A 12,190-nucleotide genomic window follows, 5' to 3' on the forward strand; every position below is an offset into this window, starting at 1 on the left:
CTCGGGACCCCTGGACATTTCCTTACTATTCTACAGAGAGGAGTTTATCATGACGATGAAGTAAGGATCTGTATTACTCTGCATTTTTTTAACTCTTAAAACAAATCTGCTTTCTGGTGCTTTCTTAACTAAATCACAAAACTAGGACTGTTTGTGAATATGCTGGCTCCAAGGAAATCTATATTTTGGACTTTGGTTGCCAAGAAAATTCCAGACTCCCAAGTCTGGCTGCCAGTCTGCACTGTTATTCCTTCCTATCTGAGCAAGACTTGTTGTTGTAGACTTGGAGATACAAGAAGTACTTTGACCATCACATTTTTCTACGGCTTTGATCTTTGTTTCTCAAGTTTCACCAAAAAGTCATTGAACCCAGACAAACCGAGAAAAACCTCTCTCTCTCAAAAATCATTTCATCATAGAAACTTTTTAAAATAACCATATTAATCTTCCATCTGATTCAGAAACTATGAAAGAGAAATCTGCCAGGAAAAGACCAGAATAAGAAAAAAACAAACACAGGAGAAATTACATTTCAAATGTCTACATTATCTACTGTGGAAATATGTCCATCGTATTTTCAGACAATGATTGTCACAAAGATATATGGAATGTGAGAACTCTATGTGTGTGTGTATTTCAATTTTCTAGAGCTAATATGTGATAGTAAAGGGACAATGTATATTTAACCACTTTTTGAATGAAAAAAAATAATAGACATAGTAATACCTTGTCTGTTTAATAACCTATAGTTATAGTCACAAATCATATAGATAACATTATCCTCAATATAGCCCCACTATTGTGAAAACAAACCATGATGGTTAAATCAATTTTTTATTTATTCAGCTAAATGCTGGTCTTCTGCTAAAACAATAGTAGGTTGGAGTATAGTGACTGCTGTAGTAAAAGATTAAAAGTGAGAATTTATCCCACTTTATTATCCCATGTGCAACCAGATTGTTCACCAATGCAGCACGAATACATAGAACATAGATCAGCAATTAGCCTCCCTTCTGACCTCAGCATGGACTCCTCTCACCCCCTTCCCTAGGCCCTAGCAGCATGAGCTTCTTCTCTCTCTCACTCATCCTCTGCTTCTTGTCTTTTTGCCTCTTGAAGAACGCCAGCTTCCTGAGAGCTTGGACCTGAAGGCTCCCAGCAACAGCACCTAAGATAGCGCCCGGCACGTCAGATTGGCAGATTGGCTCAATACGCATTTGCTCACTGAATGACTGGATGCACTGACTTAAGCTTCTGAGACAAGAAACGGAGTGCACAGCCCCACTCTTTCACAATGCATTCAACCAGCTTCCCTTTCTGCCCACCTACTCTTGTCTAGTTCAATGTCAAAGGGCATGCCTGGACAGATTCACTTTTGTTGGATGGTTGTTTTCTGCATGATTCAGAAAGTCAACACAATATAAAAAGCTACACGCAGAAGGAGTCATTCCTACATCCACCCCAATCACTCCGTTCCCCTCTGCCTGCTACGGTACACATTTGTATTAGTTTCTTGTTTATCCTTCCAGTATTTCTTTATGCAAATATATGCAAATTCACCTATCCATTTTTGTATCCCCACCTTTCTTACATAAAGATAGCACACTCTATACACTATCCTCCACTGTGCTCCTTTCACGTGGCAATGCAGCTGAACATCGTTCCATATCAGAACACACATCTTCATCATTCTCTCTTAACAGCTGCATAGCATTCCACTGTACACACATCCATCCTTTAACTGTCCCTTATTGACTGATGGAGACTTGGTGGCTTCTGATGTTCTGTTGTCACACACAGAGCTTCAATGATAACCTTGTACTAATGTCATTTCATTACATGTGCAGATGTATGCACAGGAAAGATTCCCAGGACAGGACTGCCGCCTCTGTGATGTTGGTTCATGCTGCCAGACTCCCCTCATGTAGGGTTGTTAAAAATATTGTTAGGTGCTATAAAGAGGGATGTGTGTGGTATAAGTCACTAGAATTTTTTCCATTCTTGCCAAGGGGAGTGCTAACCTAATTCTTCACTTTCATAAAACACAGACTCTTTTAAAATTTAAATCAATGCAGCATCCCCCACTGGTGGTCAGAGTTCAGTTTCCCTATTCTGTTTCCATCCATCAATTCTCCGGGCTAACAGATTTTCCCTTAAGCAACCTATTAGAGGAAAACAGACCCTCTAAAGAAGCCTTGAAAGCCTAGTTAATATGGGTGGAATTAAATTTTTATAAGAGTATTCAGGGATTCTAAATCAGCAGCAAGTATTTTTTTCATCACAATACCCAAAATGACATGGAAAGAAAAACATAAATGAATAATTCAAAACCTTATTCATTCTAATTCAGGAGACCCCCAACACTAGTTTATGTTCTCAGAGTTTTCAGTAATTCATGCCTTTTTTTCACAATGAGATCTAAAATTAGAAAATGATGCCTACTGGCAGAATTAACGAAAAGGTTCTTTTCCCACCCCTTCTAGAAAAGGCATGAGGAAATAACATAGTTTCACATGAGAATCTCAGCTTTCGGGAAACTGACCTTCTGGCTTAGAATATTTATTACAGTCAAGAAATACAAAAGCAATAATCTGCTTTTGTACCAGAACAGATTTGCTAAACACAAGTATACTAGACTAAATTCATTCCTTTGTTTGATATAGTTTTGTACAATGCCTTCAATTTACTTTAAAAGCATTTGGCATGGACAATATGATATTCTCCATGTGCTACTGAATGTAAACTTCAATTCTAGGGACAATAATTCATACTCCATCCACCGAAGACATGCACAAGAATGATCTGAGCTGCTTGATTCATAATAGCCCCAAAGTGGGAACAATCAAACGCCCATCAAGTGTAGAAGTGGTATCAAAATTTCATACAGTGGAATACTACACAGCAATGAGAAAAAAATAAAGAATTTATACTTGCAACAACATGAATGAATCTCACAAAATGTCAGTATGATTCTATTTATACGGAATTCAAACCAGGCAAAACCTAGCTATAGTGATTACTGAGGTCAGAATAGTGATTACCTTTGGGAGGGGGTGGTGTTCCCACTGGGAAAAGTGTACCAGGGAGGCTTCTAGGGCACTGGAAATGTTCTATAGCTCAATCAAGGTGGTCGTTACGTGGGAAAGAAAAATAAGATTTGTGAACTTTTACTATATGTAAACTATAGCTGAACGTCCTGGGCTGGTCAGCTAGCATCCTAATCAACAAGTCCTTACTCAAGAAGTGACAACTAGAAGCACTTCCCTTCTCCGTATTTGAGTAATACCAGACCCTCTGCTAATTAGCAGAATGAATGTCAGAAACGATTTTTTTCTTGATGGAATTAGGAGTTTGTTAATTAGCATGCTAAGTGTTAAGAATGAGGTAAAATATTTTAGATACTCCCTTTTTTTTTTTTTTTGCAGGGGAAGATTCGCCCTCAGCTCACATCTGTTGCCCATCTTCCTCCTTTTTTCTTTCTTCCCAATAGATAGTTGTGTATAGTTGTAAGTTCTTCTGGTTCTTCTACAGGAGCCACCGCCACAGCATGGCTACTGACAGACAAGTGGTGTGATTCCACACCCGGGAACCAGACCCGGGCCGCTGCAGCGGAGCACACTGAACTTTGACTGCTAGGCCATCAGGGCTGGCTCTAGACACTTGCTATTCTTGAACAGACGGGGTATAGGAATCTGTCCAGCAAGATCCATAGCCTGTACCCTCAGACTTGATTCCGAAAAAGGACTGGCCATTGGTGTACAGAAGTTCCGGCTTCCTGGTGCCTATCATAAGGATAATGGAATCCTGCTTTTGGAATATTGGCAAATTTGCCTCAAGGGAAGCTTTCATCCCAGGTGGTCATCAGAGCACCTAAGAGGCACAGAGCTGGGGCTTCAGGTGACAGAACAGAACTTATGGGCTGGATTCTGCCTGATTCCTAACACACATCTGTTTAACACGCATCTGATGCTGACTTTGGTCTGAAACTTGCTTTCATTATAACCTGGTAGTGAGGCTACGGGAAAACAGCTAACCCTCACTAACACTCACTACAACTTTTCGGTGGCTACTGTTCCCTACTGAAAAAACCTAAGAGTATGTTGTCCAGCCTGGCTTAGTTCAGTTCTCAACAGGTTTGTAAACAGTTATAGCATGGAAATGTGCAGACATACATATCACAAGGTGACAAGTTCCCTCATGATGTCCTTATGAACGAAACGAAGAATGGGACTAGAGGTCAGAAAAGTTGGGTAGATAGGTGAATGACTACACAGCAAGACCCAAAGAAATAAGCCAACCAGGGCAGCTCATAGAGACTTGTATAGAGATAGAGAGGATATGACCATTATATTTGTGGGTGACCCAAAATTAAACCAAGTGGAAGACTCAGAATTCTAAAAGATCTTGACATGCTGGTTTAGTGAACTGGATCCAGCAAGATTAAATGTACACTTAGGTACACAAAAATTAACAACTCAGGACAAAAGAGGCAAGGTTCAATGACAAAATGTATTCTAACAATATATTATATAATATATAATATATAGTATTGTATTATATGATATAGTATATAAATTATATATAATATATATTATTCATTATTGATATACATATAACATTACATGTTATTATACATTGCATATTATATTATTAATTATAGAATATTTTAATATTATATATTACATATATAATTAGAATATTGTTAGAATACATTTTATCATTGAGCCTTGCCTCTTTCATCCTGAGTCATTAACTTTTGTGTATATATATTATATAAATATAGTATAACAAGTTCAGGTTCAATGTGAGTGGGAAGTGTGTTGTGGTCACCAAAAATGAAATGCATATATGATACTCCAATAAAAAGTTTACTTTAAAAAATGTAATGTAAACAGATATTTGTACACCAACGTTCATATCAGCATTATTCAAATAGCTAAAAGGTAGAAGCAACCCACGTGTCCATCAAGAGATAAATGGATAAACGAAAAGTAGTATAGACATACAAAGGAATATTATTCAGTCTTAAAAAGGAAGGAAGTTCTGACACATGCTAAAACATGGATGAACCTTGAGGACATCACACTAAGTGAAGTAAGCCTGTCACAAAAAGGTCATATACTGCATGATTCCACTTCTATGAGGTGCCTAGAGGAATCAAATCCATAGAGACAGAAAGTAGAATGGTGGTTACCAGAGGCAGGTTCCCAGCAGGTACAGAGTTTCAGTTGGGGAAGATGAAAAAGTTCTGGAGGTGGATGGTGATGGTACAATGTGAACGTGCTAAATACCACTGAACTGCACACTTAAAAGTGGTTAAAATGGTAAACTTTGTATTATGTATATTTTACCACGATTTTTTTAAATGTCAAAAAAAACTGGAATGCAATCTTCTGCTCCATTGATGTGAACAGACGTCGTCGTCCTGCTCCATACTCTGCTCTCAGAACATGCCTCAAAACAAAGCGTGGTTTCTATGCTTTGTAAGGGATGGGCGATCACTGCTTACTCAATCCACCTGCTCTGCAGCTCCTGGTTCCTCCTTCCCTATCACACCAACTTCTTCATGGGACCTGGATGGCTCATCCCCACCCTCTCCCTCGATGAGGGAAAGGAGGGGGCTCCCAAAACAAGTGCTGTCTCAAGTCCCCAACGTCTCTGCCATGGTTCCTGGGACCCAGGGGCAGAAGATCCGTCAGCCAGAAGAGCTGACTTCCGGACTCTCAGGACACGGGCACCCCTTTGGAGAAGCCCGGAATTCCTCTAGGGAATAAATCTTCCAGGAAGCCTTAGCTCTCCATCCCACTTCCTCTCCATCCACGCCCCACCCAACACACACACACAACCATCCTCAAGTCTCTGCCCCCCAAATACAAATAAGTGATTGGTATATTCATTCATCCAACAAATATTCAGAGTTGGGGGGAAATTTTGGAGATGAATTTTTAAAAAAATTTATCTATTCAAGGAGTGCATAGCATATGAATGACAGTATTTACTGAACAATACTATTATCAGAACTTATCTCGTTTCTCTCACCTCTCTAAATAAATTAGTCCATGAAGCTAAGACTGAGGGAAGGAACTGCCCCAGGGGAGGAGACCACAAGGCACCCATGACACTGGGGAATGCCAGGTCCCAAGAGGAACTGTAGATGGGAAGAGTCATTTCCCTTTCTGATGTCCCTGTCTCTGTGGCTGCACTTCCCTATGTCCCCTATCTCCCCCTCCTCCCCAGGGCAGGAGGAGGGACTTACCTGGTGGGGGAGGGGGGACGACCAGGAAGCAGGGAAGGTCAGCCCCTCCCTCCTCCCTTCTCTTGGGAGCCTGCTGGGAGACCACCCACTGCTTCTCTCCCCTCTGCCAAGGGAGGAGGCTGGCAGGGGACCAGCACCACCTGATTCCGAGGTTCAGAATGAGGAAGCTCTTTACTGTCACATACCACAGTCCTCCAATTTAGCTTTTATCAAAAGTAAAGTAAAGTTAATATTTTGGTCTTCATCTCTCTGAGCCCTCAGCCCTACTTCTCAACTGGCTCATAACTCAGGTGGGAAAGGGCATGTTCTGACTCAGCCCGGTGACAAGATGATCTGGGGCAGGGCCGGGTGGGAAGGCTTAGAAGCTGGGAAGAGGCTTCACAGGGGCACCTGCACCATGCAGAGAATGTGCCAACCTGCTGGTGACCTCGGGGGCTGGGAGCACAGACATCTGCTAGGCAGTCACTGCAGGACTTGGTCATTCTTCAGTTCTGGAACAATGGGAGTTTCCTTGGACAGGTAACCTGAGACACCCAGCATTTAGGCTCCCTGAATAAAACACCAGAGTCTTAAATAAAAAAAACAAAATGAACTCAAAAGGACTGTCAAAGTCCTCCTTGTAACTCTAAATGGCATTAGAGTACAAAATATGAGCCCCAAACCTGTCAGGCCTAAAACAAATCCACTGTCTCGTTCTCTCTGGCCAGAGTACAATTTATCTAACCTATGCTAATACCAGGTCTGCCCAACGTACAGGTCAAGCCCGGTCTGAGGCACCCCCAACCTGTCTCGATTGAGTCCATGAACCAAATAATTTCCAAATTTCCACCTCATCTTGCTATAGAGCCATAGTTTGTCTATAAATTTTGAATCCTCCTCCAGGAACAAGAGATAAACGAACAAAATCAGAGCAGCTATTCCTAAAGGTACTAAACATAAAACTTTCACGCGTAAATGAGCCTCAGAGCTCATTCAGTTAGTCCTACCTCCTTGTTCCTCATGTGAAGTGACTACAGTGACAAAAAGTAAATTCAGTAGAGGACCTGACCACAGCTGGGAAACCTGAATACGAACTGGATGCTGGAGGATATTAAAAATTATTATTGATTGTGTATGCTGTGATAATGTTAGTTTGGTTATATAGGGAAATTTCTTTCCTTCCTTCCTTTCTTGGGGGGATGAGGGGTGGATATTCATGTTAAGTATTATTAGGGGTAAAATGTCAAGATGCTGCGAATTAGATCCCCAGAACTTATTCATCTTCCAACTACAAGTTTGTACCTTTTGACCAACATCTCCCCAATTCCCCCGCCCCCCCAGCTCCTGGGAACCATCATTCTACTCTCTGTTTCTACAAGTTTGGGTTTTTTTAATTCCACATATATGTGATATCATACAGTATTTACCTTCCTCTGTCTTACTTATTTCACTCAGCGTAATGTCCTCAAGTTCCACCCACGTTGTCACAAATGCCAGGATTTCCTTCTTTCTCATGGCTGAATAATATTCCATATTGTGTATATATATATCACATTTTCTTTATCCATTCAACCGTTGATGGTCACTTAGGTTGTTTCCATATCTTGGCTGTTGTAAATAATGCTGCAATAAGATATCTTTACTTTAAAATATCTTAGCATTGTTTACAAATGGAGTGAGTTAAATAAGTAAATGAATAAATGAATGAATGAATGAACAGCTGGCCTGACCCAGGCTACACACAGTTGGTTATTGGCAGAGCTGCTTAATAGCCAAGCGTCATTCTCCCCATATTGTACAAAGGACCATTTCCAATCTTATATCCTCAACACCAGGGCAGCTACTCAAGGTGATTGCAGCCTTTCAGAGGGCCATTTGGGCCCTGCCCACTCCGCTTTGGAGGGGCTCTGCATGCTTCAAATGATCGTGACAAACCAGGCTTTGACGAAAAAAATAAGTTGCTAGATTGGCCTTCTTGTCTGATCCAAATGACCAAGTAATGGCCAAATATTCATTTAACATTGGCCTGCGTGGACATTTGTTCTGAGTTTCTAAGACCACATCAGTGTACCAAGAAACTAGAAACTTGCGTAACAGAATTATACGACCTAACAGAATTAGTGTACAATCATACAATAATAACCAGGAACTGCTTACCATGTACCAGAGATTATTCTAAGTGTTTTATAAGAATGATCTCAGTTGATCATTACAACATCCAATGAGATGATTGTCTTCATCATATAGATGAAGTAACCAGGGCACAGAGAGTTTAAGAAAATGGCCAAGATCTCAGGGCCCTAAGGGACAGAGTCAGCATTTTGGGCGACTCTGCCATACGTTCTCCTGATGGCCACACTCCAGTTCCGCAAAGTCACACCCAATGTTTCTCACTGGGAGAAATGGTCCAGGGATAATTCCTTCTCATTTCTGTCTTTAAAAATAGTACAAAGAATGAAAACAAAAGGTGAAAGAGAAAAAAAAATCTGCCCCATGAGCCAAAACAAAATGTCTCATGTCAGAAAAATCCTTCACTTTGTTTTTCTCAAGGAAAATTCAACTTATTCAAGTGCCGCTTAACTCTCTTTTCCAAACAAACCAGGGCGAGGAGTCCAGCTCTGCAATTTCTCCTCTAGAGAACTCTCTGGAGGTTGCCCACTGGGCAACAGAGGCCCAAGGCTGCCCATTCAGCCTCTCGTCCTGATGTGATGGAAAGCTGTCAATCATTCTGCAGAAAATTCTTCACACACACACACACACACACGCACACACACGCACACACAGGAAATAAAGGAGGATGCAGTAAACTTCCAATACCTTTATCAGTCCTGACAATGTCTTTGAATAAATCTTTATAATTAAATTACTCCTTTCAAGTTTTGCCTTCAAAGCTAAAATGAGACACAAGACCGAAAAAAAAAAAAAATCAGATCAAACAACCTATCCTAGAAAAAGTGAAGTGTTTTAGGAAGAATTGGGGAACCTGCCTGTTGGAATGGTTCTTAGTCTTGTTCCAGAGTCCCTTCCCTCCATTTAGTCCAATTATTCCCAAGAGGAAGAAGTTAAGGGTGTCTCATGATATCTTAGAAGAAGTCACAGAATTCTCAAAGGAAGTCAAAGTCAAACCAAGATACAACATACGTAGCATCTGAAGGCATCAGGGAAAGGGGAGACTAAAAACTAGATCAACAAGAACTGAGAGTTCTAACTCCAAAGGGTTCAGTAATTACTGGCACAGAGGTTGCTGCAAAGAGCGAGATTACAACAATAGAAAGGATTTATATCATGGCTACTGTCCCTACTTGAAGAATCTGAGCTTCCTCAAATATTAGCAGGCTGAATGATGAAGGTAATAACCGAGGCAAAGACGCCATATTTCTTATATGACACAGAAATGAACAGTGGTATCTACAAATGACAGGAGCCTCTCACACAGAATATTTTCCTTTCAGTAGTTGGGAACTTCTCCTTCCTTCCCCAAATTTATTGTTGTTAAAACTAGTACTTGACATTCACCAAATGCCAACAACACGTCTATATCTGCTCTTATGACTGCATCATTCGTTCACCTCTGAACTGATCTTCAAAACATTTCTTAACCGTCCCAGAGAACAACAGTCAGGCGCAAAGATAAGGAAGGCAATTGAAAGTTATACCAGCAATAAAAATAAATTAGTGATATAATTTTCTGCAGTTGTCAAGGCATGGTTTATGACTTTTACATCAAAAAGACTGGGAACCATTTTTTTTCTTTTTATTACTGCAGACAGTGCAAATGGGATGACTATAATGGCTAAGGGCAAGTCAGAAAAAGATAAGACCTTAGGACAGTCTCCTGTCTAAAAATGTGTATTAACATGAATGAACAATGGTACTTCCCAAAGGAAAGTCTGTCCACTCTGCAGCCCAATAGTGTCTCCCCCTTTCTTGCCCATATTTTGGTGCAATATATCTCACAGTCGGTAATGGCAAGGCTAACATGGAAGCAAGCCAAGTAACAGCAGAGAACAGACCTAAGGCCCATCCTTCATTTTGAAGGAAGCTAAAACAAAATGCGGGAACCAAAACTAAGTATAACTAAACTCTAGCCGTGTAGATTAAACAGGTTCCAAGGTAGTTTCATTTCAGAACTCTCACATTAACTCAATTAGCATATTCTCCTCCTCAAAGTCTCAGAGACCAGGGAAATGGAGGTTTCCATGGTCATTCTCATGCCTGACTACACGAACACAACATGTGGCTCATGCCTCCATAAAGAAAATTACAATATTACATTGGGACTACTAATTTCTATGCTTGTCTGTCCCCTCTCCTGCCACCACAGGTCCTCGAAATACGAGCGACATCATTTATCCATCTGGGTGTTTGACAGCAGTGCCTGGCACACAGTGGGCATCCATCATTTCTGTTCCAGAAATACTGAACAGGTCTTATAAACAGACACTCTCTGAGATGACTTTCTGCTCATAAATATCCTTCCTACTGAAGCCAAAATTTCACTATTGAAGGCGAATTTCTCTGGATCTGTCTTCCAGACTCCTTAACAAAATAGATCTCTCTGAGAGGGGTGTCACTGTTTACTCAACTGCTGTGAGATAATATATAAAGGGAGTAAAAGCAAATGGCTCAAAATGGAAGGGAAAGATTACAAAGGAAAGAAAAAGTGAGGGAGGAGAAGTGGAGAGAGTCAAGGAAATGAGAAGAAAACCTAAGATGAGAAGGAGGCAAAGAAATATCCGCCTTCTTCAGAGTTTTGCCTGGAATCTGCCATCGCTGCCTCTTCTCCTGGTGAATTTTGGACATTTCCAAATATATTCACTTCTAATGCGCTTCTCCTTACAAACGAAATGGAGGAAGCAGGTTTCTACTTTCCCCAAAATGCTCAATAATGGTGGAAAGTTTCTTTTTGATCTTTTCCTTGTTAGAAAACAAAACAAAAGAAGAGAAAAACATTCCACATACAACCTTTCATGATCTAAAAGAGCCACATCATTAGACTTTAAACATAGGAAAATTCCAACTGAAGATGAGTGTTCAAGGTTTGGGGTGAAATTACAGTGAATATGAATGGAAGGGCTTTGCAGATCTAACACAAAACGTTAGTAGGATGAAGGTCCACTTTTGTATAATGTTTAAGAGAAATCAAAGTTTTAAGAAAAGCAAATTACTAGTATATAGACTACTCGAATAATTCTTTGAGCCTATGATTTAAATTTTATTGAGTTCTGGTTCACTCTAATTCACTAATAAGACCTGAGGAATTACTGCTGCTGCATTTTTATGCCATCAAAGAGATCCTCTTTCATAAATTCAAAAATAAATTGCAAATTTCCATTTTTTCACCTTTTTGTGCAAAAAAATTCATTTTATACAATTTCCAGTCCATTCTGTGCTCGGGAGATTTTACTGAAACTGATTATTATCAAGTGCTTCTCAGGGGTTTTAGTTCCCATCTCTGAAGACAGAGTAGAATATATAAAGAAGAGGTAAGTTTAGACTGAGAGTGAAAAAAAAAAAGAGTTTGGCTTTTGTCACACCAAATTAAACAAAAAAATACGTATCCAAAAGGACGAAAATATAACAAGAAACGGCAGGAGGAAAAAAAAAAAACAAAACCAAGCCACAGATCTACTATTTCATAATTACTACATAATTAAAAAGAGACTTTTGGGGCCGGCCCAGCAGCGTGGTGGTTAAGTTCTCGTGCTCCGCTTCAGCAGCCCGGGGTTCACGAGTTTGGTTCCTGGACGCGGACCTACATACTGCTCATCAAGCCATGCTGTGGCAGCGTCCCACATACAAAATAGAGGAAGACTGGCACAGATGTTAGCTCAACGACAATCTTCCTCGAGCAAAAAGAGGAAGATTGGCAACAGATGTTAGCTCAGGGCCAATCTCCCTCACCAAAAAATTTTAAAAAGAGAGACTTTTATGAAGAGCTGCAAGAAATAAACC

General features: G+C 40.3%; 1 protein-coding gene and 1 pseudogene across 2 annotated transcripts in view; both read right to left on the bottom strand.

Moving 5' to 3' along the window:
- The window catches only part of CAMK1D (calcium/calmodulin dependent protein kinase ID), a 408,286-nt gene that overhangs the window by 324,817 nt on the left and 71,279 nt on the right, over positions 1-12,190 (bottom strand). The gene's annotated exons all lie outside the window — the stretch shown is intronic.
- Positions 1,936-2,046, bottom strand: LOC147912980 (U6atac minor spliceosomal RNA; annotated as a pseudogene).

Source organism: Ceratotherium simum, chromosome 32 (assembly GCF_057802395.1).
Source record: "Ceratotherium simum simum isolate JZ-2026a chromosome 32, ASM5780239v1, whole genome shotgun sequence".
Taxonomy (NCBI): domain Eukaryota; kingdom Metazoa; phylum Chordata; class Mammalia; order Perissodactyla; family Rhinocerotidae; genus Ceratotherium; species Ceratotherium simum.